General features: G+C 44.7%; 1 protein-coding gene across 6 annotated transcripts in view; it reads right to left on the bottom strand.

The window, feature by feature from the left end:
- Positions 1-27,390, bottom strand: part of znf536 (zinc finger protein 536) — a 248,000-nt gene that overhangs the window by 185,831 nt on the left and 34,779 nt on the right. For 5 of the 6 annotated variants that reach the window (XM_086190368.1, XM_086190411.1, XM_086190387.1 and 2 more), the window contains exon 3: positions 11,486-11,587. The gene's annotated coding sequence lies outside the window, so the exon portion shown is untranslated. Of the gene's footprint in view, positions 1-11,258; positions 11,362-11,485; positions 11,588-27,390 lie in introns of those variants that run through there. The other variant, XM_086190405.1, reaches the window with a different exon arrangement.

The raw sequence follows: 27,390 nt of genomic DNA, 5'->3' as shown, positions 1-27,390 counted from the left end.
GCAGACTTTTGTCAATCAATGGTGGTTTAATGGCAGTCACAAAGATGATGATGATGGCACTGAGATTTTAGTGTGCCTCACTTGCTCGACACAAAGAAGGGTGTGTGTGTGACTGTGTGTGTGTGTAGAAAGGAGGGGTGCTTCTCAAGCAGGGATGTCAGCACTTGAAAAATCAATCACCATCTGGGCTCATTTCATACGAAGGACAGAGGGAGGGGGGATAACACAAACACACACACACACACACAAATACACACACACTTCTTGCATCTCTCATTTTATGCAAAGACAACAGAGGGGGGAGATGTACAGCAGCAAGGTTCCCCTCTTGCCCTTCTATTTTTACGCGAACACTTCACTTCCCGCCTGGATCCTGCTGGTATCCAAAGCAGGTGTGATCTCGTCCCTGGCCTGCACCTTCTCCTCGCCATTTTCAAATCAGAGGTTGCAGCAAACACAGAGCGCACACTTGAGGAGGGAAGGGTCAGAGGGGTGATTTCGATGGGGCATATCTAAGCCATTAGGCCAGCGCTATGTGAACACACTGCATCAGGACCGGTGTGCAAGGCCACCCAAAGCAAACATGGATAAGAGGAAAGAAAAGCAAAGATTCATCTGCTTGAGTTAGCGCCTCAGGTCAATGGGTTCCCCTCCTATTCACCGCCGCACGGCCCACATTCACACGCGCCTCTCTAGCTTGCTTTCAAAACCTGTTTTAAACTTCACATGAGGCACTTTTATACGAGAAAAGTGAATGTTTTATGCAAACAAGTGCACACTAAAAGGTTGAAAGGGTGTGTGGATGTATGCGTGTGTGTGTGTGTGTGGGTGTGTGTTTGTGTGTGTGACGTGATTTTCGGTGCGGCGCTGCCTCCTTTCAGTCGCACAGCTGTGTGAGAAATACCAGTGGCAGAGGCTGCTGAGGCAGCAAAAGCATTTAATACTCGACAAACAGTTATCTAAGCCTATGTCCAATAGTTAGACACCACTGTAATGTGACCTACATACTAAGTGAATAAGAATTTTTTTGTATGTCGGCTGGGGTGCGGCGGCGGTGGGGGGGGCACAGGCGCTGGAGGTTTAGGAGGGGAACTCATTCAAATGACAGTAATAAAACAGCAAAGTGTTGCTATTTGCTCCCCTTCCGCCTCCTTCTTTTCCTTCCCCGGCAAAAAAGGAAAAGTGTAATGTAACAGAACATATTGTGCCCTCTTAGGCATTGAAGTCTCCCTCTTTTGTTCATTTTTACCATCTGGAAAGATGTCTTTCTGCCTTCTTTAAAAAAGGAATTAATGAAATGGCGAGCAGGGAGGGGTCCCATGTGAGGTTAAAGCAGCTGTCTCAGTGGTGTAGCCGAGGCCAGCGCCAGCTAAACTGCCACTGTTCTCTCTAAATCTGAAAATCCTCATCGTGAAAATGATGCCAATCAGTGGTGAGCACTATTTCTCTTCCAAACGCCTTGAACATAGGTGGGTCGCCGCTTTATTTGTTATCTATTCCAGCATGGCGCCCACCTAACACATGAGATCCTGAGTTTGTTTCTGTGCCTGTACCAGGCGGCCATGTTGACCTGCATTCATTCTGTGCGTCCTGTAAGAGACGTGTCTCGAAAATGACCAGTGTGGTCCCTCAAACACATCTGAAGACCCCCCCCCCCCACACCCCCGTCACTCCATTCCCGTCTTACCTCATGGTTAGGTGGGTGATCTTATCCAGTTGTTAGGGGAGGAACTATCATGACAACAGGTTAAAGATGATCACCAGTTCACTCTCACAAACTTAGGGACAGATTTTTGTGAAATGTTAGTAGAAAAAAAATGTGAAAATATTTTGGCGACATTTGTTGAGCCGGTGTGTTGTAATTAGAGGGATCAGGATCAAGGAGCTGGAGAAGGTACGGATTCATGTTCTGGACTTGTTTTTGATGACACGATGTGCGTATTTGTTACCACGTCATATTCCTGGCAGAGGGAACGGAACTAAAAAAAAAAAATCTGAATCAGATTTACCTCGGAACAATTCTGATAGGTTTGGACCTGGTCTCAACTTAAAAACTGATGAATAAATCACTCACACACACACACACACACACACACACACACACACACACACACACACACACACACACACACACTCGCCTGGCCAACTCAACAGAGCAGGTGTCCTTAGAAATGCACCATCGCGCTCTTGGATCCCTGCATCTTGGAACAGAGGGGAGCGAGGGAGGGAGGGGGGGGGCAGACGAGGAAATAAAGGACGGTTAGAGGAAATAGGAAACTATTTTAATGCTGAGAGCAAGCCTAAGTGGTTATTTGTAGGTTGGCGAGCTACTAGAATCTTCTACAGATCAGTCACCAAACGAGAAGTAACCAGTATTCAGTCTGTCTGTATCTGACATGACTGACATGACAATCCAGTGAAACTTGTTTGAATACACCCCGTTCCCTCGCTAGATTCTGGCAGACTCCTACACTTGTTATTTTGGTGATGATCAAAAACATGGAGATGCTGAGAAATATTTAGCAGGAAGACGGGCCGCAAACCCGTCTAAGGAGGAACTAAGCAGAAAGAGATTCACTTAGTAAGGATCGTGCCTCGGCCTCCCCGCTGAGTCTCAGCTACAGGGTACATAAATAAGCATTATGAATCACATTGTTTGGTCGCACCCCGCCGTTTCTCAAGCAAGATCCAGTTTCTATAACGCCACAATGGTAATGAGCAAGCCTCCTGTGACAGCCGCCTGTTTTCGGGAAAATAAAACAAGTCGTGTGTTTGAATTTGCTAAATATCTCATAACTTTATCAAGTTTGGATGGGCACATGTTTCAGCGGCTCGTTGTTTACATCTCAACCGCCTAATAGGCTCGCTTCCATTCGGAGCCTAGGAGAGGCCAGAGGGCGCCGACAACAACAACACAGCTCAGATGAAAAGACCAGCGGCTCCTTCGACGGCACCATTAGCAGGCGTCTGAGAGGCTGACAGACATGACAGCTCCTGCAGGAGGGAGTTTGTCTCAGTGAGGTGACACCAAAATAAGGGTGGACCTGAGTAATCGATTACTCGCTCTGCCTCATCAAGCATAATCCAGGATCAGTTGCTTAAACAGATCACATCTAGTGATAGCAGTATTACGGCTTGGTCAGAGCTGGGTGTGAGAGCCTCATTTTGAAAAATCCTGATCAGAAATCAACTGCTTCTGCCTGCAGCTCCTTGTTAGCAGCTAGGCTAGCATCAGGCTGCGGCTAGCATATTTACGCTTCTTCTGACAGGGAAATTGTTGGGTCTCTTCAAAATAAGTTAGTTCAAGAGTTTAGTTCTAGACCTGCTCTCCTTGTAACGTGTCATAATATTATCTTTGTTGTGATTTGGCACTAATTAAAAAAAAATTTAAAACAAAAACAAAAACGACAAGCTAGTGATTTTTAAATAAAATAGGAATTTGTGTTTGCATGCAGGTTGTTTTCCTCGGCGAACCAATTCGTCAGTGTGAGGAGGAAGGCTCGCCTGAGAGTGTGATAGCTGATGCTGTTGGCTTAATCAACATTCATTTCATATAATAAGTTTGTCACGATTGCTCAGTTTTTGATAAATTCTTTACACTGAATGGTAACTGATGGTTTCAATTGATAATCCGCACCAAATATATTGTCTTTCTAAAAGCAGATTCAAGAGATCCTCCACAGAGTGACTCATGCGATTACTCCAGCTGGGAAAAAAAAAAAACATTAATGGGGATCATCTCTCAATTAAACTGCGTTGGAAATATTAAAAATGCTGAATCATACCAGTTCGCATGTCGGGGAATCACGCCTGTGCTCTCTCCTCTTTGGCCTGTGCTCAGAGGGAATGTCTTGGGTGGTTCCGTGGCCTGAGAGATTAGCCTACACAGGCACTATCCTGTGGCAAATCTATCTTTAGCCTGCACATTTTAAACCTTGTAGCAAAAATCAAGCCTCCATTCATGGAAGCGCCTTTGTAGAACTTAAATACACCCCAATGTGTCCATCAACAAAGGCCTCTAGCCTTCCTCCTCGCTCTCTGCGACACTTTAAGTTTAGCGTTGTTCAGCAGGACTGTGGGTGGGTTTTTCATTCTTTGCCATTCTTCCTTTATTTTGCTCCTTCTTTAGAGCATTAGAGCGACCAGCCATTGAACTACAACCGCTACTATAAAAATTCATCAGGATTAAAATGACCTCACACACAAAATTAAAGTTCCCCAATGTACACAATAAGGGGCTGTATCTTTTTTAAGACATTCTCCGCTTCCTTGGGAACAGGATTGTTTCTTGACAAAGTGGTCTCTACTCAACAATGAGCACCTTTCAGACGCACACAGGGACTGCCTTTAGAGCTGTGGAGAGAGACGGATTTCACATATCAATCAAAAGAGGGAGGGTGGGGGGGCCCTCGTCTGTTGAGAGTGGTCCTTCAGAAACCATGAACAGATTCGAATGGAGTATATGCTTTTCTCTCTTACTGCCACTATTCATAATAACAGAGGAAACAGGAGTGGAGTGGAGGGAGGGAAGTCCTCCTAACACCTTTTTTTAGACTTATCTTGCCTTGTATGGCGATTGAGGTTCCTCAGACCGGCCCTGAAATAATACGTGGGTGTGGAGAGTGTACCAAAAAAAAAAAAAAAAGTTGCTGTATTGAGTCTGTGTGCAAGCTTTCAAGCTCAAGTGCACGCTCTTGTGCACGCCTGTGGGTGTCATTCCATTACACCTGGCATAATGAGCCCATGCATGTGCACACTGGGCTGCAGCAACCCACTGCGCCAGCCAGGCACGCCGCCACCACCGCCGCTAATCACGGTGAAAATGGATAAGGTGTCATGGTGGGCAGTTCACAGCTTTATATTCAGCCCAGATATGAGGTTCATAAAACAAATTAAATACAGTATTCTATTATAAATATAGAATCGTTTTGACAGCTGGATTAATGGTTGCACCTTAAAGGTCTTCTTAATAGGTCACTGGCTGCGTGTTTCACCTTCTACACTGAGTGAGCCCCAGATCATCTCTGACTCACAGCTCAGACCAACACAGAGACGGAAGGAAAGGAGTTACTGGAATTCACCACAGCTACAATAATAATCAGAATGTTCGGATTTTTCACTTTCACAACAGCGGAGGAATTACCTCACCTGTGAAACACATCAGCCAGAGGCCACCGAGCCTTCACACGCTACTGTAGCTACGCATGTGAGCTCTGCCTCTGCAGCCACTTTCAGGGAAGGTTTTTGTATCCTCCAACATTTAAAGGCCAATCATTCGTTGAACACTGTTGTGAGTGTTCATAATTCGCCTAGTGAGGCTACTTCGTGCCGCGATTGTGACACCAAAATGCTAGTTTGCGCGGGGGGGGGGGCTACTCCACTGTATCGAGTTTCTTTGCGAATAAATGTTGAATGTTGCTAAAAAAACACACACACACACACACACACACACAAAAGGAGATGGTGTGGAAACGGACACGTGGAAATGTCACATTCCATTTAGAGATTTGAACGACATCGATTCCCAGTATTAAAACTAAACTCCAAGATATTTGATCCATACATCGCCCAGCATTACTGTGGAAATTGTTGCAGATTATTTCCTCCGAAAATACAAGCATAATGGAAATCTCAATTTGATGGCTAGACAAAGACAGGAGAAACCTCTGAGATTGCGTCCTTGTGGATTATGTAACACTTCCCCTGTCTGGACCTCAGTCTGACATTAAAGTAAATCTCAGTGTAAAAGGAATAAAAAGTATTAGTATTCACTGCATGTATGTGTGGCAAATGTGTGCTATTTTTAAATAGGGATGCTGTGAAAGTGTGGAATTGGGGACAAGGCAGCCTTGCACCGGGCCGTGACACAGACTTATGTTAAACCTAATTAGATCATGATAATAGCTTTAGGGCCCCAGTGATCAATGCTAGAGGTCTGTGGAGATGAACTTTCCTTAAGTTTCAGGCGGCGTGCTGGCTGCACTCTCAATTTTTCATACACAGAAACACACACATCGCAGTCAAGATAAAAATCCTTTGCTGCATCTTGAGGGCAGATACTATATTTTACATATACATATATATAAAATGAATAAAAAAATATATAAAATGTGTTGAGATGAATAAAACGCTCCACGCTGAACAGATTAAAATAAAAATCAAAGTATATTGCATCATCAAGAATGATTTATAGTCTCAACTCAGTGGCTCGTTGACAGCGTCACAAACTCCTCCCATCACAAACATCACATTCTTAACAGCTCAGGACAATCTCTCCTCCGCTGCTCACCCCCACACATCTCAATTACGTTACTGCAACTGGAAACCAACGTTTAAGTGCATAAATGCCACCGAGGCCGGAGAGTGAAGAAGTCATCCGTCTGTCTCTCTAATCGCGTCTAATCACATCACACTGCACCAAAACTATGAACTCCGTCAAAAGTCTGTTTTTGAAAAGTAGGAGGAGCAGAAAAGTGCAGATAAAAATGTGGGGAGTAAAAGTACAAAGTTGTCAGAGGAAGTGCAGACACCTGAAAAACTATTTGTGCTTTGTCACTTGTCACCTCTGCTGACACGTTAATGACTAAACAAAGCAGCGCCGAGGACGCGGCGGTGAGAAACTGAGCACGTGGAGATGCAGAAGTGGTTTGTCTAGTTTGCTTTGCGGCTGTTGCTCAGCCCTCTGCTCTTCGCCACTCAGACCTCATCTCTCGTGACATCAGGGATTTCATAAACACAGCTATTTGCCAGAGGTCAACTTGATTCATAATCTATTAGCGCTGGGTCAGTTTGTCTTTTCACTGGCCGTCCTCGGCCTGCTCAGCCTGAAATGCTAGCCTCCCTGCTGCCGCGCACTGAAATGACCAGTGGCATTTGAAAACTGTCACAGGTTGATTACTTCTAAATTGTTTTATATTCAGTGGTTTGTGGCGAGGAGGGAGCCCGTCATACGTGAGGTGACAACACAGAGTTTGCTAAAAGCCAAATCTCTGCCACAGATGTATCAGTCTATCAATAAAACAAGCTGTCTAGACAAAAGGTGCTCGGGATGATATAATGCCCCCGTGAAACCTTCTGAGGAATGGAGCTTTAACATCATTTAAGATAAAAACTCCCAGACAGACCGAGGCATCCGTCTGCTCGGTGTTGAATGGCAAGCTCTCCATGGCGACATCTATCTCTCGCCACCACCTTGAGGGCATCTTTAAGCAGAGGAATTTAGCCATTATGTGGCATTAACCTCATTAGAAAACACTCTTTAGCTGCTCCAAGATAAAATTGATTTACAGCTGCCATTTCCACCACTGCTCTCGATCAATGGTTAAACTATCCCTTTTATGGCCTCGTGCACACTCTCTCTGCTCTTTTCTCCAGTTGTCTTCAACTGCTCCTTAATTTCATCCCCTTCCACTCTTGTCCTCGTGCCAGGTATGTAGTGGCAGAGTGGAGGAGCCTTTGCTGTGTACCCTTGTGGTCAAATACGAGACTCCATGTGAGAGTTGATAGCATGATAAGATCACTTACGCACAAAGTCTTTTCTGCATGTTTCAGGACGGTCAGCTGCATTAGCGTGTGTGGGCATGGGTTATGTCACCAGTCAATGTCTTTTTCTTTTCACTCAAACTAAGGCTGCTGTATATTCCCAATCGGGTAATGTCACAAGCCCATGCAACTGCAGATCAGTAGGATGAAAATTAAGATTAAAAATGTATGTCAATGACCTTTTTTCTTTGACTGTGATGAGACGTAAGAAATAGATCCTTGATCATAAAAACCAGGGGAAACACACGTTTGTTTTTCAGTAAACCAGACGAAACAGGACAAAAATGTAAGATTTGAGCGACTGGATATTCAAAAAGCAAGACTTTTCCACGTGGATCGCAGGAAATTATTATTTTTTAGGGCAGCAAGTACAGGAACAGGTCTGCTTGTGGTCAGTGGTTTAGCATCAGCTAGTTAGCAGTAACGTTAGCAGTGGACTAGGTCGTGGCGTGCTGCAGGATTGTAGCAGAGGTATTACTTGGCTACTGAGTTTATTTCTCCGTAGTGTTTCAGTTTTTTCCGGTGCCGAGCAGTGCAGTAGCATCAACACCAGCTACGTTTATGTGTTTACCTGTGAGAGTACGGCATATTTCTATTTGCTTCATGTTGCTGGTTAGCCACAAACTAGCACCAAAGAGCTCGCATCAACCTTGGCTTGGACGTATTCAACTGGTTGTTCGTACTCAGCATAGAACTTCAGCCCTCATTTAGGCCCTGACGCCGTGGCTACGCGTAACTCCTTCCTCCTGACATCTATTTCGCACCTCTTGAAACGTGAAAGTCTTTGCAAGCCTGGTTGATTGACAGCTACAAGACATACGATAGATGTCAGGACAAATTTGCACATAAGCACTTTTCACAAATGGGGCCCAAATTAATCTGGATTTAACTTTATAATCAAATTAAATGTTCAGTGGCCAATGGATCTGGATTTAAATCTATAATCAAATTAAATGTTTAGCAACCTACGGTTATTGTAGATCAGTTGACATCCGTTGTCCATTGTAATTACTTTTGTGGCTAAGAGACAAGACTAACATGGTAGTCTTGTTTTAGTTGACTAACGCCAGACTGCAGTGTTTCAAGCCTGAAAATGGAAATAGCTAACAAAATTAAATGCATGGCCCTGTTTAAAAATGTGTGCCAGGCTGTGATGATGCGTCTGGCGAAACTATCAAGTTTGGACGTGGTTCTTCTTACCTTCAGAGCACATGAAAGTCCTTGGAAGATCAGTGCATGCTTGTCAAAACTTGGTTGTAATTGTGAAAAGCGTTCGTAGGCTACGAGCTCCTAAAACAACAATACTAACATGTTTAACTTCAAAATAGGTGGTGCTTGTATTTTTATTTTTTGCATGTTTCAAGTGAAGCCACTGAGACTAAACAGGACTTTTGTAGACACCGCAGTTTGGAGCCATTTTGCCATTTCCACATGATGTTAATGGGTCAGACTGAAGCCAGGGCAAGCAGAAAATCCACATCAATGTCTGTGTGGCCAAATGTCAGTAAACGGCCGCCCACCACTGACAGCTTAGGTTTATGTGGACGTTTAAGCAAAACACGCAACGCTGTATTTCTTTGACGAATCAATACGACCACCATTTCAGCTCTCCTTCCGTCCCTCCCTCCTCTCTCATCTCCTCCTGTCTGGGAGAATTGATCCGCACGGATGGAGCGATATCAACCGGCAGATAGAGTGATACGCCCAGCTCCCTCCTCTCACCACACTTTTGACACATAAATAAAATATGTGGCCTTTTTGTTTCGATTCTCCATGGCGTTAGTTCTGAGAAGGGAACATGGAGCACGGGGCTCACACGGAGCTGCTGGTAGACGAGAGGGGGCTGAGAGTCGGCTGGTTGCCATCACTCACTGTTCACAGGCGCCCTACAAAATCCCCTGAACTTTCCGACATTTGTTAGAGTGACGCAGTCAGATTGTAAAGAATGGCATTAGAAAATAATGTGAGCACTGAATTATTCAGGCTTTTTTTTTTTTAACCATAATGCCTCTGTTACAACTGCACAAAGCTCCACACACACACATATATATATATATATATATATATATATATATATATATATATATATATATATATATATATATATATATATATATATATATGTATATATTTCTCCTCCCACTCATATTTGAATTATGGCAAGTGTCAACATCCAAATTTAGTAAAGGACAGGGTGAGGGAAGGTGCTGTGAGAGGAGGAGTTCGCTAACTGTCATGAGGCTACATTTATGTGCTTAACCATTCGGTTGCCATTTTAATATCAATAAAGAGTTACCATGGCTCCATGTATCGACGCTGCTATCAACAGATGAATGTTCATCCGCACCTCGGCTAGATATTCCTGATATGATGGCGAAGGCATTTCCACGGCTTCACTAGAAATAGCTGCTAGGTGAACTAACCTCTTGTGCGCGCTGCCTGCCAGAGCTGCAGGCCTTCCACTCAGAGCTCTGCTGAGGCCGCCAACCCCCGCCCCCCGACCAACATCCCAGAGCCCCCCAGTCTTTCATCTGAAGCCCTCAAAGGTAGGTCAAGTCACACACCTATATTACATAACCTACGGCGTTCTCAGCACACGCTGGAGACTGGAGATGAGATAAGAGACAGCCGGCTTGGACTTAAAGATAGACAGAGTAACCCTACTATAACGGATAGCTGATGAGATTATCCAGGAATTATGGCTTGATATGACTATGCAGGCCTTCTGTACATCCACATACAATAGACAAGCAGTTGTGTGTGTGTGTGTGTGTGTGTGTGTGTGTGTGTGTGTGCGCGTATGTCTGTGTGTGCACATTATCATGATCATCCTCATCACCACAGTGACGTCATCGTCACGCCACATGGACTGACCAGGCACTTTCAGATGGGCAGCTCTCCGCCCCGTGCCCTCCTCCCCCTCCACCTCTCACGGGAAGGACAAACCAGTTGGAGGAAGTGGTGTGTGCAGTGGTGAGGTAACCATGGCAACAGCGCACACATCTGATAAATCTCCCTCAAATTTGATAACATCTGGTGTTTTTTTTGTGAATCGTCCTAAAATCTTTCGTAACTTTGAGTTTTTATTAAAAGAAACAAGAGTGTAGTAAAAAAAAAACAACAACTTTACAGCTGGTTTCAGGAGGGAAAGTTACTTTCAAAACTATACTTGTACAAGTTCAGCGCACGAATGGTAGAAGGACCGAGCCCAAAAACGTGGAGGTACGTTAGCATTGTTGGATATTCGACTCCCTCGTCTCCGTCAGTGGGTCTGTGGTTTGCACAGGCTTGGGGCATTTTAAGTCTAAGAAAAACACCACACTTGCTGTGTAGTTCCTTCCGAGCCTCACGCTAGCTTTGTACCGCTAACTATTGCATTACGCTTCCAAACGAACAAGTGGTGTTCATTGATGAAGATACACTTGGGTTCACCACAGAGCTGATTTACAGCAATAATCCCAAATTCCATTGGCTTCTGGCGTAATTGTGGAGACGCTAACCTTCAGGTTGGCCTCCCTCCCTGTGACTTTATAATATGAGGTTTATAAAAGTCAAAACTGAATATTAGTTGGTACTCTGAACTTGACCGGCCTTGCTCTCCTTTTATTTACGTCCCTGTAAATTTTAAGATGATAACAGAACAGCTCGGATTAGCGCACCATTGCCAACGCCAACACTTTCCTCTATCTTAGATGTGTGCAAATGGTGTAACCAACCTGGAGGCCTCGTCCTGCTCACCTGCTTCCCAGTAAACATGAGCACTCGAGGGGGTCATGGTGAGAGGCCCCCCGAACCCCCCCCTTTCATTCTTCCATCCTTTCTCCCATTCATGCAACACTGTCACTAATATTCCCTCCCCCTTTCTAAGTCTCCATTCCCTCAACCCCACCCCCCCAACCTCTTACGTACATCCCTCCCTCCCTCCCTGAAAGCCCTGAGTCACCTCAGACGGCGGGTGGGGGTTGGTGTCTCAGACAGCGTGCTTAGCCCCGTTAAGCCAGCCTCAGCTTCAGCTCCGCTTCTGGTCACCACTGATCAGGGAGCCCTGAGAGAGAGAGAGAGAGAGAGAGAGAGAGAGAGAGAGAGAGAGCGAGAGAGAGAGAGAGACAGATAAGGAAATGCTGCGTACACTGCCACCAGCACTCCCCTCCCTTCCTCCTCTGCTTCAAGCATCCCCCTCCTCAGGAAGGGGTTCCCCCCTGTGAAGAGGAGGGGAAGGTGAATCGACTGCTGCACTGCTGATTGAGCTACAATAACCTCTCGGCTCACTCACGCCCTCCCCTCCTCTTCAACTTTTCCTCATCTTGCGTCTCAAACATTTAAGTATTCCTTCTATTTCCATTTTTGTTTAATGTATGAATATTTGAATTAAGTGATATTTGTTCTGTATATAGTCAAACACAGGGAAAAGCTTGTGGAGGACAGATTGGCAGTGTCAGATCTATGCTGAAGGCTACAGTGGGATGAACGCCATCCTGGTCCCAAAACCTGCAGCAACCCCTCAGAGCCACATGGAAAGTTGCGGAGCTATCAGTTTTATTTTGAAATTCGTTCAAGAACCACATCATGTTACCTTGGCAGAGGTATGACCCCTCCAAGTGCCAAAATTTATTCCAGTTTGGTACAAAAATCCACAGGGACTGAGGCAGAACCTGCAAAGACTTTGGTCACGATCGCGCCACATCAACACTCAGGAACGAGAGCGCTGCTGTACCCTCCATCACGGCGCTTCCCCAGAGGCCAAACTCCCCACTAGCCCCTGCTAAGGCAACGGGACATTCACTTCCTGGTCAACTGGCGCTGCAGTGGTGTCACTGACTCAACCTCTGACGCCCATGGACGACACCCAGGTCAATGCTACGTTTGCACGCGGCGGAATGAAAGCTTGTTGCCTCGCCGCTAACTTCCACGACCTCCTGTCATCTCAGCTGCTAATTCTACCCATTCAAGCGGCGACGAGAGCAAATGATTAATGGAAAAAATGGTAACCATGGAAACAGTGTCACTGTCCACCAGGCTGCTTTAAAGGCAAAGGCAAAGATTGGCTTCTTACTTCTTTCAGGTGCAGCAACGGAGTTCAGAATGTAAACACCGGGACAAAAACACAGAGAGGCGGTTCTTTGTCAGTAGGAAGGGGCTCGCGGGTTCTCCTGTGGGTGCACGAGAGCGTGCACGAGAAAGGGGTTCTATTCTACGATTCTGAAGCTGTAATTTTGAGGGGAAAATGGCTGCATCATTAAGTCCTTCCTGTGTCTCGTGTGAGCAAAGCCTAGATTTCAAACCTAAACCTCCACATGTTTTTAAAGTTCGAACCCCCTCCCCCCCCATCAGATGAAACAAAAAAGAAAAAGTACAACTCCTGTGCGGCTGTTGCTACATATTTCATGGAGTAGATATCCAGGTCATTAAGCAACATTTTGACACCTCTGTTATTTACTACCAAGCAGTTTCCCACCTCGTTTAATCAGACTTTACTCAAAGCTGCTGACTCAGACACAAACCTTCTTTCTCTGCTCTGTTTATGTTTATCTCCTCTCCGCCTCTTTGCTTACTTACTCATATTTTCAAAAAAAAAAAATCAACAACAACCAAAACCTTCACTTGTGTCTGGAGCTGCGGGTGATCCACAGACAAGTCACAAAAGACCACAGTACAGCAGAGCGGCTTCCTCTGACATGAAAGGGCCACGCGTGTCCGAGCCAGAGGTCTCACGTGCAAGCAACATGATAAAACCGGCCGTGTTCCACTAAAGCGGCTATCACAGCGCTGCATCTCCTCATCCGTCGGACAGTGATATTTAAAACAGCCAAAGTGGAGCACGGAGCAGGGCTTTGGAAGTGGTTTACCTTCGATTTTCTCTGCTGGGAAGGGATCACCGGAGACAGGAGGAGGTGGATTGAAGGAAATAAGATGTGGCTCAATACAAGTTATCTTTGATGTAGGGATCCGAAGGACTGGGGGGGTTAAAAAAAGGCAGAGAGGATTGTGGGTGGGAATGAATGAATGTTAAGTGCTGACAGCTGTGTTTAGTGTGGTTGGACTCTGGGGTCAGGTGGCGACAAACACACACACACACACACACACACACACACACACACACACAAATCAGCTGTCCTAGTAAACGGATGCTGGATGGAATATTGTTCCCGTCACAACGGCAAGATTTCACACAGCGGCCGGACCCCCAGCAACCTGCTTCGTTCACCGTCCTCACCAACAGAATCGACACACATACAAATGGTCTACAAATGTGTGTGTGTGTGTGAGTGTGTGTGTGTCTCTCTCTCTCTCTCTCCATCCTACCCATCCCCAACTCCCCTCCCTCCTCACACACACACTGGGATAAGTCAGGAGGAAATTGATGCCCATGTTTTGTGGGACCACCTGTTCATCCTGGATACAAGTCTGACAACCCAGTAAGGGTTAACGCTCTTTATGGGAGGGAGCCAGGAGTGTGTGTGTGTGTGTGTGTGTGTGTGTGTGTGTGTGTGTGTGTGTGTGTGTGTGTGTGCGTGTGCGCGCATATGTGCGTGCATGTATGCTTGACTGCATACATGCATGCGTGTGTGCGTGCATGACTGCATACATGAATGCGTGTGTGTGCGTGCATGACTGCATACATGCGTGTGTGTGTGTGTGTGTGTGTGTGTGTGCGCGTGTGTGTATGCATCGCCACCACTCCGTCTGAAGCGTGCCCCATGAGTGGCAGACTGGCTCAGGCAGTCCGGCTGGGAGGGAACAGAGCCCACTGCTGGACCACCTCCCCGACAACAAAACACACACACACACACACACACACACACACACACACACACACACACACACACACACACACACACACACACACACACACACACACCCCTAATCCCATGCACATTTCACAGGGAGCATCTTTCCGCTCCATCACCCATTCCAAACTACCTGCTCTGAAAGAAAAAAAAATAGAATTCTCTCCCTTTGGTGGTTTATGAATATTTGTCTACAAAATCAATAACCGAGGACATTATTTACAGCTAGTTGGATTAATAATAGAGCTGCAACAACTAATCGATTAATCAGAGACAATCAAAAGAAAATTAATCAGCCTCAATTTTGATAATTGATTTATAACTTTAGTCTTCATCTGAGCTGAAATGTCAAATCTTTGCTGGTTCCAGAATCTTAAATATCAAGAAGATAATGGGGCGTCTTCGGGTTTGGAGCGTTGGACGGACAAAAGGAAGACGTTCCACTGGCTGGCGTTTCTTGACACTCTGTCGTTTACATGATTCATCGATTATTAATTATGAAAATGTTGATGCCCACAGGAGGCTTGATGAAATGCTTTTTTTTTGTTGTTGTTTAAATTCCACATAATGTATAAAAATATGCACAAAGGTTGTTATTGCAGATGTGGGGGGGGGGGGGGGGTGCAGATTCCCTGAAATCTAATTTAATCTAATCTTAAAATGATAAGAGCCTATTTGTGAAAAAGACACAGTTTTTCCATAAAAGATTTAAAAAAAAAATGGTAGCTGCATTTGGCATAAAATTATATTTGGATGATGAAGGCCCACTGGTGTGTGTGTGTGTGTGTGTGTGTGTGTGTGTGTGTGTGTGTGTGTGTGTGTGTTTGTAAACTTCACTAACCACACTGTACCTAAATCAATGTTTTGCGACACGTTTTTTTTTTTACATTTTCTTTAAACATTTTTACTTGTATGGTCTTTTTGTCCTTGTGTTTCTTCAGGTGTCTGAATGACTGTGGCGTGTTTGACTCAAGGTCAACTTCTAAAAGATTGGGTTTGTTTTCTGATTTGCTTCGCCTTTTTTTTTTTTTTCTTCTCTTTTTCTGGGGATAAAACTGGTGTCAAAACCATCGGGACGTTTTCAGTCAGTGCTATGATTTATGAGCTTTCGCCGAACAGCTGTTTTGCGTCCCTAAAGTCAACTGCAAAGAAGCGGTACTTCGGATGTTTTGATTATAATCGCAGACGATTACAGATCTGGACCCATGAGTTGGACGGCGCCGTGTGGTAAACGAGTAAAGCAGCGACGGGCTGTTGGAAATTCGTAGGAAAATGCGCAAAACAACTCTGCGTAAGGAAGCACACGCTAGGACACACTGGCAAGTTGAAAGGCTTCCACACACACACCCCCCCCCCCCCCTCCCCGCCGAATCACGGCGCCTCTCAGTGTCGTCTGAAATTCGCAGAAGCGCCGTCACAAACCTCGCCACTCTCCCAACAAATAATCACCTCCTGGGAGGCAAAGAGATGGAGGAGAGAAAAAAAAAAACAGCAATCTTGTCTTTCAAACGAAAAGGGGGAAAATATTTTAAGGGGCAATGAATTTCGTGGAGCTGAATAGGATGTTGGTACATGTTTTACTAAAGGAAATATAATGGCAGACTATTATTAGATCACATTAATCACGAGTGTGCCAAAGGCAGTGACAGCCGCGCTGAAAAGGATTGAAAACGCTGGTAATGGATATAAATTACCCATTGTGTGATAAAAGGATTTTTTCTTCACTAAGAAGGTAAAAAGGAATAAAACACTGAGCGAGCCACTAAACGTTAGGTGCACATATTTGCATGTGTATATGTGTATGTATGTGTGAGTGTCCTGCCTCCTCCGTAAATGTGTGTGTGTGTGTGTGTGTGTGTGTGTGTGTGAGTGTAATATGTAATAATACAGGGTTATCAGTGTGGGATTAAAATTTTAAAGGAATCAGATAGTGACAGTGAGGCCTCGTATTAAAGGCGCCGGCGACAGAAAAGAGGAAAGGATTAAAAACAGATTAAATTGGTTTGTAGTGACGGAGATGAAAGGAAGGAGGAAGAGGAGGAGGGGGAGGTTGGGGGGGGGGGGTGTGTTTTGACAGAGGTCTGTCAGGCTTTTGGCACGGTGATAATGAGTCACATCTCCCGTGCACTGTTATTTATCGCTGACTTGGCTCGCAAACAAAAGATCAATAATTTTGAGCAAATCTAATGTTGTCCTCGCCGCTAATGCGCTCGTCCATCACATCTGCCATCTCCACCAAGGAGATGGACTGATTCGCTGTTTATTTGGAGATCAAATGCAATTATATCACATGGCTCTAATAACAGAAGCCCCCACGTGAATATGTGTGGCGCCTTGGATCGTGCCCATGCATATGTATACATAGATATACAGACATGCACAAAGGTGTCACGTATGTGTAAATGATAATGTATGTATCGAATGTGCGCGCCATTTTTCCGCATCAATCTTCATTTCTCGCCCAGACCTTGCCTTTGAAATATGAAGTGTGTCAACGGCCCGTACCCCCGCAACACAGGAGGCAGACAAACATCCGTCAAAGCAACGCAGCCGATGTTGAGCAGTTAGCCCTGCAGCAGCCAGAGATGAGAAGACAGCAGATCCTTCACTGACAACTAGCCCTGGGTGAGACACTTTCTAGCCACCTGAACTCAATCAGGCCCCAGCGGAGGCAGCATTTGGGTATTTCATTTCATCTCTGTCCGCTTATTCACTCAAGGTGTGTTTGATTGATCTCTCATTGGCGCACGCAAGAACGCAAATCACATTTAGAATCGCTTTTGGTTGTGTTACCTGCAGAGGCTGCTCATTTTACATCCCGGTTCCACAGATGGGACGTAACAAAGAACAAATAATAATTAGCTTCCCTACTTAAGTTGGTATTTATTCCCACTGCCAACATTTAACACAAACACACAGGCTTGTTACTTTACTTCTGATGCATAACAAGCAAATATTTCATAAAAACAACAACAACAACAACGCGAAACAACACACAGGACAGCTCGTACATGTTGGTGGCCAGTTGACAAAACGTTAAAAAGGAAGATGTATAAAGTACCTGCCATGAAGCAGAAACAGCAGGTTCAAGAAAAGACTTTGTACTTCATATTTCTGAGGCTCTGTAGAACCTTTCCCTAAATTTGACTTGAGCAAATGGGGTTGGAAAAAAGGCCGAATGACTCCATGTGTCACAACAAAATACAACACAAACTTCCCGCTGGCCTCAGACTATCGCAACTAAAAAGTTGTATTACTGTATTGTATTTCACAATGGCTGCACGGTGGTGCAGTGGTCAGCGCTGTCGCCTCACAGCAAGAAGGTTCTGGGTTTGAGTCCCGGCTGCAGCACAGGATCTTTCTGTGTGAGTCTGCATGTTCTCCCTGTTCCTGCTGGGTTCTCTCTGGTACTCCAGCTTCCTCCACAGTCCAAAGTCATCAAGAGGGGACGAGGTTAATCCAGACGCTAAATTGACTGTAGGTATGAATGTGTGTGAATGGTTGTCTGTCTCTATGTGTTGGCCCTGCCATGGACTGGTGACCTGTCCAGGGGGAACCCCGCCTTTCGGATAGGCTCCACCCCCCGCGACCCTTCATGTAGGAATAAACGGAAGACAATGGATGGATGGTATTTCACGATACAAATTTAGATTTAAATAATTAGCATGAATTAGATCCTGTAAAAAAAACACAAATTTTCGTGATTTCAAGTGACAACAGTTTACAGACTGTTGTTGAAAAAGCCTCATTGAGACAAGTTGTTAAAATGTAAATATTTCAATACGGGTCAAATTATCGTTTTTGACTCTCGGTAACACTCACTGTTGAGTCCATGTTCCTTTTTATTTCCCCGTCATATCTCAGTTGACATTCAATGCAGCCACAGGTTACTCTCAAGGTGTCTAATACCTAATTTTATTGAAATCTAAATCGTTTTTTGGGGGTCTTTTGCCTCATAAGTGGAGACAAAGTGCAACTCCAGCCACTCCGCAGCACTCTGACAGTAAAGACAGTGGCAGGTGTAAGGTGCTAAGCTCCTTCCCCTTCTCCCTGGGTGAGGTGTGAGGAGCAACACAATGACAGACAAAGGTCACCTGGCCCACAACGCCCCACCCGCTGACGTGTCGACCTGTCGAACGCACCCCTGAGGCAGAGAGGAAGAAGGGAAGATGGAAAAGATGGAGACAACGAATCCGGGGAAGTAAAAACAAAAACCTGAATGGCGATAAAGAAAAGGACGGATGTCAAAACTCAAAACTACATCAGCCTTGGTCATCAGAAAGAAGTATTTGTTTTCCCATACGTGACAAATTTTCCTAGCAATGCGAGAGGCCTGTCCTCGAAAGGCCTTCACACTGCTTGTTTCGTGTAACAAGCTACAGGAAAATTAAGTTTAATGATATATATTTATATATTTTGCTCCAGTTTTAGTTAAATTGTGGCTCTAAAACAGACATCTCCGGCACAGCCTGCATTTTTTTCCAGGCGCGGTGTATCAAACTGCCAGAGAGGCAGATCCAGGTCCAGCAGGTCAGGACCTTGGCAAGTGAAACAATAAAACCTTGACATAAGGCAGAGAGCAGGGAGGCACACCATGACCTGCTGCAACCCAAAGCACCTCCCAACTGGACCCAATTCTCTCCTGCGCACCGTCTCTCACTGTGTCTTTCTCCCCCGCTGTTAACATACCCAGACACCTTACGAACATGGCAGACGTCCTGGATGTGCGGAGCAGTGTCAGGGCACAGCTAAAGGTCAACGAGCCTGGAAAGCCATGCAGGAATTAGCAGCAATATGCTGTTTTTACTCTACGTGCCCACTCAGAACAGGCTGATTGCTGCCGGAGGCCGACACATAAGCGCCCATATTGAAACTTGGATTAGATACTTTTCTACTTTGTTTTCGACATGAGCGCGGCAGTGACAATAGCTGTCATCCATTTCACAATCCACAGCAACTTAAGGCTAACAGTCGATCACAGCCAGATTCGTGGAACAGCTACCCCCCCCCCCCCCCCCACACCCCGAAATGTGGAATACACCAGATTCCAACAGGTTCTTATTCCAAAAACATCTTTATACTGGTGCGTCATGCAAACATCTCACATGAATCCATTTGCAGAGACATAAAATGGACTCAGCTTTTGATGTCAAAATATAGCAACAGACTCTGCAAAAAGGAGGCGGGTGTTTGATTCCCATTTGTGACTGGAAATCTTCAACGAGCCTGTGACCATAGCAGTTACCAAAGCTTTGTAATGTATTGAAGCGATGATTAAGGTCTGGTGTGGTTTACATACAAACAACAAATGGTTAGGGTTAGCGAAGTGTCAAGGTTGGGGTTGAAATACACACTTTTGTCAAGGTTACACATGCCCCCCCCCAAGTTACCCTGAACTCATTTGACATAAAGCAAGCAATCCCCGCAAAATGGAGAACATCTCATTTGGAGGAAGGACGCGAGGATATCAAAGGGAGGTTGTTATAATCAGCCCACAAATACATGCATGGATCATCACCTTTCCTTCTCCTTTTTAACTGTCATCCATTTGTAAGTGGTAAAAATTCAAATATACAGAGACAAACATGGTGTTAATGACACACGCTCATCAGTCTCGGGGAGTAGGAGTGTCACGGGTTTGTGCGCAACACAAAAACAGGTCTGATTCAACCAAAGTCGCATGAAAACATCTTTTAGCTGTTGACGTGTATTTACACCTAGAGAGGAAACTCACCAGAGCTGTTAGAGTATCTGAGTGGAATATGTCAGTAGTGAAAAATGATTCGGATGTAATGACCACCTTCCATACTGTCCTAATCATCATTGTCACTGCCAGAGTCACTGCCATCATCAGTGCCGTCATCTGTAATCATCAAGCCCATCACCAGTCAGATTTTCTTACAGTGAATATGACATGTGCAGGCAGTGGCTGGTGATGAGGCGGAGCAGCAGCTTCAGCGTGAAGAGGAAGAAGAACTCATTTCATTCAGCAAACAGACGCATTTAAACAATGATAGGTCAACATCTGCAGGCTCTAAGTGGCCGAATGAATGGAATTCAGTTCATCAAAACATAAATAAAATTTTATTTAAAAGGATGTTATAGCAACATTTCCTGTTTTGAAGAAGGGTTCCTGCTACTGGGGATACATCTTTAATCTTGACTGCTCTTCTGCATTATTTCAAGGACGTTATGTTTTCACTAGCATCTGCTGCTTCGTCCATCTGGGGCAGCTCAGCTTAGAAAAGTGCAAAATCTTTTCTTTTTTTTTCCAGCTGTACATTTGAATGATTAGACTTGGCGGAGGTACGTGTTCCAATTCCACATAATTGGTCAGATCTTTCTGAAAAGACATTATTGAGGACTGTCTTTTTAATGTAATATTTCAGCTACTTGAGCGCCAGATTTAAAGGTGCTTTCATCATCATTACATCCTACTGTTGAGGTCTAAAACTAAGTTAGCATTGTTGAACGTCTGGTTAAATCGTCTCCAAGTCTGTTGTTTGTTTAAGGTGTTTTTTTTGGGGGGGGGGGGGGGGGGGGCTTGGTTAAATTCCCAAATTAAGATGTGGGTGTTACCACTGGACTTATGTATTTAACGTTTCATTCAATGTCAAATGTACAATTTAAAAGCATTCCTGTGTCTGACTTACGACATCCATGTCGTGGTTTGTTGATAGCATACCGTTAGCTTTGTACAGCTAGCCATTGCATTACGCTTCAAAAAAATCTTAAAAGTGATATGAACACCCCGAGGTAGTCCAGTACTGACGATTAATTCAGAGCAACATAAAATGCAGTTGGCATGTAGAAGCTCGTCCGTGTAGTTTGTTGATAGCATACCGTTAGCTTTGAACAGCTAACCATTGTATTACACTTAAGAATCTTAAAAGTGATATTATCATGCCATCCCCAAAGTCGTCTAGTACTGACGATTAATTCAGAGCAACATAAAATGCAGTTGGCATGTAGAAGCTTGTCCGTGTAGTTTGTTGATAGCATACCGTTAGCTTTGAACAGCTAACCATTGTATTACACTTCAGAATCTTAAAAGTGATATTATCATGTCATCCCCAAAGTCGTACTGACGATTAATCCAGAGCAATATAAAACGCAGTTGGCATGTAGAAGCTTTTTATGTATCGCAGGGGCAAATATGGACTCTCTGAAACCAAACAACTCTTATCTTTGATTGCTGGTTTCCGCCTTGTTCATTAATGTGGAATCAGACATCTTTTAATCGTAAAATGACTTCATTCAAAAAAGTTGGAAATCTCCTTTTTTATTCTTTGGGGGGGGGGGGGGGATTCTGTCATGGTAGTGTTCAGTGGCGAGGAAATCCTCTGACACGTATAATCTACTTCAGACTGACATCAGCCAGTGTTGCTATCGGTCCCTCCATATCTCCGCCGGCAGACTGCATACATGAAGCAGTCTGGGCACCAGGCTAGACTGACACCACAGCAGAAGCAGCAGCACCCAACGCTCCGCTTGTAGCCTGAATATCGCCTGTGGGATTTCACCGCACTAAAGAGTCATGTCAAAGATCTCGACAACGGGTGACGTCTCCCTCAGCCACTGCTGTCATGTTCCTTCTGCTCCTCACTTCCATTCCCCCCGCTTTCTTCTTCGCAAGCCTCACTTGACTCTGGGTTGAGCGGGAGACTTTCTCCCCGAGCGTTTTAAGTTGTCATTTTTTTAAACATACATATCAAAGCCCAAGTAAGGGGGGGGGGGGGGGGAGGGGGAGTTGGGGGAGACAGATGTTTCGTTTATGCCTTTCTACTCGAGTACAATGAGGCTTTGGAAAGGAAAGAGAGAGAAAGACGTTTGTAGAGATCCCTTTGCAATCCACATCCTTTCTCCCCGCGACTGGCAATACATCATTTGTATTGATGCAATATTAAATTTCAATATCGCATGTCAAAAGGTACAAAATGATAGATCATAGCCTAACTAAATGAATTATTAAAGGCCTACGCCGGCTGCGCTATCGGCTTCTCTTACAATCAGCTGTGTCAGAAGAGTGCAGTTGGTGATACTGGCAGCATTTCAAAGCTTTGTCGTTTTTCTTTCGAGCCGCATCCCGGCTTTCTTAATCTAGCTTTCTGTCACTTATTAATGTTCCCGAGGAACTAAAAACCACAGATCTTTCCCTCCCAGTAATCAGAGACTTAGCTCTTTCTATTTATCCTGAATAAAATTCTTTAAATTAAAAATGATTAAATATTGAATATTAAACAGGAGATAACAATAATATCTTCAGCTTTGTTAAGAGCAGAAACGAAGGGAAGAGCAGGCTTGAGATGGCGTCTGCGGGTGATTTATGGGCTCTTTATGTGCACTGTGACCCTGGAAGTTTATCTCTATATTCCCTGTCTGATAGAGTGACTCCTTGCTCGTCCCCACGCCGCACCACAATGACACCGTGTACCCGACGCAGTGGTTGCTTTTGAATTACAACCCGAGTCAAGGGTCAAATATTTGATGCGCCGTCAAGTTGCGGTTGATGGGGAAACTGAGGCGAGCGGAGGAGAAGAAACAAGCAGAAAAGAGGAGCCGTTGGATGTTTTACAAGCCTGATAATTGCAGCAGTTTTCAATCTTTTTTCATTAAATTTCTTTGGAGTTAATTATCAAAAACATGGTTAAGATGTAAGAATTCATGTTGCCGTTTTTCTTACAATTTACAGTTTGTAAAAGCTGAGTCAGGATTTAACAATCCAATAAAAAGGTTCCAACCCTCTCCCGTGCTACATCGGGGATTCATTATGTTCCTTTGAGGGAGCTCTGCTGCTACATTCATCCACAGCATTTTAGGAATGTGACCAAATATTCTCCTGTGTAGACCTGCCGAGCCCGCCACGCATCACACACTGTATTTCAAGACGCAAAAATAAACTACAGACTGCGAGGCCATCTTCACTCCAGAATTACAACAATCTCAAACCAAGTCTATTGGCCTGGTCGCAGCGAAAGGCCTTGAAAGAAACGGCAGTGTAAGTAAATACAACTAAAGTTAGTTTACATGTCATTTGTAAAAGTTGAAATCTCAGAGAGCGAGAGAGAAAAAAAACACCCTGGATGTCAAGACTTTAAAACTATGTTGTTTTAGCCAAAAATATGGAAAACTTTCAGCTGTTCTTGGCCACCAAAACCAGCTGTTTTTGTTAGACTTTAAGACATTGTTAATCATTTATTTTTATTTTAACCCAAACCATAATCTTTTCCGAACCATAACCAAGTGATTTTGGGTCCTAAAACAATGTCAAACAATGGCAAAATATTGTGTTTTCCACTCAAAACCAGTATGTCCTGTATTTTTGCTTAAGCTTCTCAGTGCAGTAAAAAAAGACGGACGCAGTCGTGCTGCGTCTTGGACTCAAATCATGTAGGAGCCAAAACTCCTGTATGCTAACATCTGGGGCCAGCGAGTATTTTGAAGTACATTCACTCAACCAAATCCAGCCCAACATATCTACTGCTCACCTCTCACAAACCTACTCTGGAGAACTATCTGGTTTGCTACTTGGCTGCCATGGTGGAAACAATCACTTCACGATGGTAGTCCATAGGTCGGTGAACGACACGGAGAAAACTAGCCAAGCATGTGAAATGTCCTTAAAAGCGGCCCCCCGCGAGGTTACATTGCTCCAGGAACTGAGTAAGGCTGCCGCAGACACTGCAGAATGAAGACAACCTCGTGTCTGATAAAGATGGAGCTGCAGGCAGCAGGCGTGTGTCGTGGTGGCGTCTGAGGACGGGAGGGAACAGCGCTCCCGACTCTGTCCACAGTTCCAGCCTACCAGCAACTCTGAGGCTCTTTCTTGGCCGGGACCAGTGACTTCCTGAGGTCACTGCACCCGGACAGAAACAAACAAACCGGATCTAACAAACAACATGTCACAGCTTTCACTGAGGCGTCACTGTGTCCCCACGCAGACGCAAGATCCTATTGAAAAATTGACTGTAAAACCAGTATTGAGTAATGGCTCTGATGAATTCGCTGGCGAGTAAGCAGCTACAAGCATTTACCTTTGTAAGCCATGATTTTATATCTGCCTTCACAGGAAGCAGCAAAAGCACACTACGGCTAACTAGCGTAGCATCTCTTCCCTTAGCTGCTGAGTCTTCAGGTGTGCTATGTTGTCCCTGAGGTGGAGCGGCACACATCGCCATGTGGCGCCATGTCTCTGCTCACCCCTCAGCCCAGCATTTGTTACAGAAGCTCCCATTTCCCAAAAACGTGGGCAGAGTTGTTGTTGTTTAACAGACACCGACCCTGGTGGTCAGCTTCACGTGTGAGCCGAAGGCTACAAGTATCCAGGCCAAAAATCTCCTCCCTGGGTCTTTTTGTTCAGACGTGATTGGCAGGCTGCACAGACCCCACTCCATTTATAGTATGAAGCTGGTCGACGGGGTCTATGTGCTTATTTCAGTGTGCTTGCGGCCTGCATGAGTGTTCATTCTCCTGTGCATGTGTAGCGTCCTGAATCCTTAACCCCCCAGGGGGTTTTCATTGCAGGGTCCAGATTGCTGGGGCTGGTTAGAGCCTGGCGAGCCCCATGAGAAGTCACAGCCTCCATTTAGCTCCCAGATCCCATGCAAACGAACACAAGGCCCCCGTGTTAGCGTGCTAGCACTGGCTGGCAAAAATTCAATTTTCATCCCCCTTTTGTATCCAAGCCTGCTGTCTTGCCCTAACGATGCTCTCTCATCCCCCAGCCCACCTCCCCCTCCAACTCCCCTTCTCTTTCCTTCTCCCTTCAACAACACAACACAGTGGAGTCGTTAGGACCCTCTCTTCATTACTTCAAAAAACCAATCATTAGACACCAGAGTATATACGTAATTAGAAAATCACTTCCTTTGCAATCCCGGCTAAGTAGTTTACATACTGTAATTACAGGGACAAAATCAATTTTTAATCATTTCACTGATTGGGCTCATCAGCTCAGTAGGAACATTGTATCCTGCTTGTTGTGCGAAAGCAACATCTGGGCTAAAACAATTACCCTTTTGTGTTCCAGAGCGGCTCTGAAAATGCCTTGCTGCCACTTCCCCATGTCATGGACGCTCCCTTTCTATCTCCATTCGTCTCCAGATGCCTTTCTCCCTTCCTTTCTCCCTCCTTTCTCTTTCTCTTCCTCCCACTCTTCTGTCTCTTTCCCTCGCTGCCCTTGACTTGGACATGGAGGATCACATTTAAAGCTTTATAAATCAATATGCTATAATAAGCTGCTCTTGACAGAGAGGGAGAGAAAGGAGGTGAAAAAAAAACAACATATTGCTTTTTTAACACCTCTCATGTTTGTGTTTTATTTTCTGCTTGTTGCTATTATCATGTATGGTTTGGTTTTTGTTGTTGTTTTGCCGCTTTCGTTGCCTTTAAAACAGATTGGCCCCGCAGAGACATCGCCTTGTGTTTTCTGTACAGTTTTGCGGGGGGGGGGGGGGGAATATGAGACAGTAACAGTTCTGAGAAAATATATGAAGATGGAAAGAAGACGGTGTCTTGTTGAAGTGAGAAGTGAAGTGAGACATAAATACATAATCCGACTTCAACGGCATGTTCCGTCCTGGTATGTTTCACCCTTCACCGGCTAATAAAATGCTTGGTATTCTTGTCTGAGAGAGGCCCGATCGATCGACATTAGTCTGAACTCTCTCTCCCTCACTTTGAAAACTCAGGAAATCAGATTTCAGAGTGGGGAGGGTAAAGAAATCGGTTAATGCATTGATCACCCGCGCTGTATGCAAATCACATTTGCCTCTACTTTTTTTTACTGATCAATGGCATTAATTAACGGCTTCATTTTAACGGCACCCAGCAATCCTGTTAGACACCGCTGTTGACCTCAGAAATCACCCCCCCCCCCCCCCGCCGCCGCCTGTCCCTCAGTAGCCATGGAAATGAACAGCGCGTGGTGGAGGCCATAAATCAGGAAATCCAATTTGACCATGAGCTCCAGTAGCAACAGTAAAATATGAGCGTTAACACAGCACACAGGTAGATCATCCCATATCGGGTATCATATTATTTATTTATGACAAGGAAAGTAAAAAAGAAAGTTTCCTTGGGCTGTTTTGCTTCTATAACATGTCTTCCTCTGAACGAGCGTGCAGAAAATGTCCGGATTATCTAGACTAGATCATTTTTCTGTTCTATTCATTTTGATTCCAGACAGTCCCATACAATTCATGAAAAAAAAAAGAAGAAGAAGAAGAAGAAGAAGAAGAAGCACGTCGCACAAAAACTAATGGCGTTAATGTTCAAACCTGCGATGTCGTCTCTTATTTGGGATCTAAAACTGCGCGGAATCTTTCAACAGGCGCACGCACAAAATTACCTGCAGTCTAAAGTGGCAGCTGAGGGCCGGCACTGCGTCTCCCAGGATGAAAAAAAAATTCTTAATTGTTTACATTCTCTAATTTATATAATTGTGTTCTTGCATTTTGCTTTTTTTTTTACCTTCCCAAAAATTCACCTGGAGTAAAATGAATGCAGCTTATTTTAATTACACGACGTTTGATTAGCCAGTTTGTAATCGGCGTGATCAAACGCACGTTAGCGGGAGCTCCTTTCACTGGGGTCAGAAACAACAGATGCAACATTGATAGCGTATTGATTTAGCGAATGCATCGTTATTCCTATTGATAGGAGCATGAATAAGAAGTGAGTGACGGTGACGATCATTTCAGTGTCTTCACGACAGTGATTAGTGATCAATCACTTCAGTAGCAGCTGCATCATTCAGAAAATGGAGGGATGTTGTCAATACTATTAATTTTTTTAAACATTCTTCTAATATTCAGTTCCAATGCACCTGTGTGACGCGGTAAATACTGCAGTAGCACACAGCTAGCTAGCTTACAGCGAACCCTCTCAACAAAAGGGACGAGTCACAGCGTTTGAGTCCGTACATGCTGAGTTAGCGTCGTTGCTAACCTAAACAACTGCTCCTAGCCCCGCAGCGTCCGAAGCTTTTTATATTGAAAATTGTAACTAGCCGGAAAGGAAGCCGAGACATGCATCACGAACTTTGGATTTATATTGCAGA

Source organism: Aulostomus chinensis, chromosome 2 (assembly GCF_037954235.1).
Source record: "Aulostomus chinensis isolate RoL2024-O1b breed Wild chromosome 2, RoL_Achi_v1.0, whole genome shotgun sequence".
NCBI classification, from domain to species: domain Eukaryota; kingdom Metazoa; phylum Chordata; class Actinopteri; order Syngnathiformes; family Aulostomidae; genus Aulostomus; species Aulostomus chinensis.
This window is presented reverse-complemented; position numbering and strand designations above follow the sequence as displayed.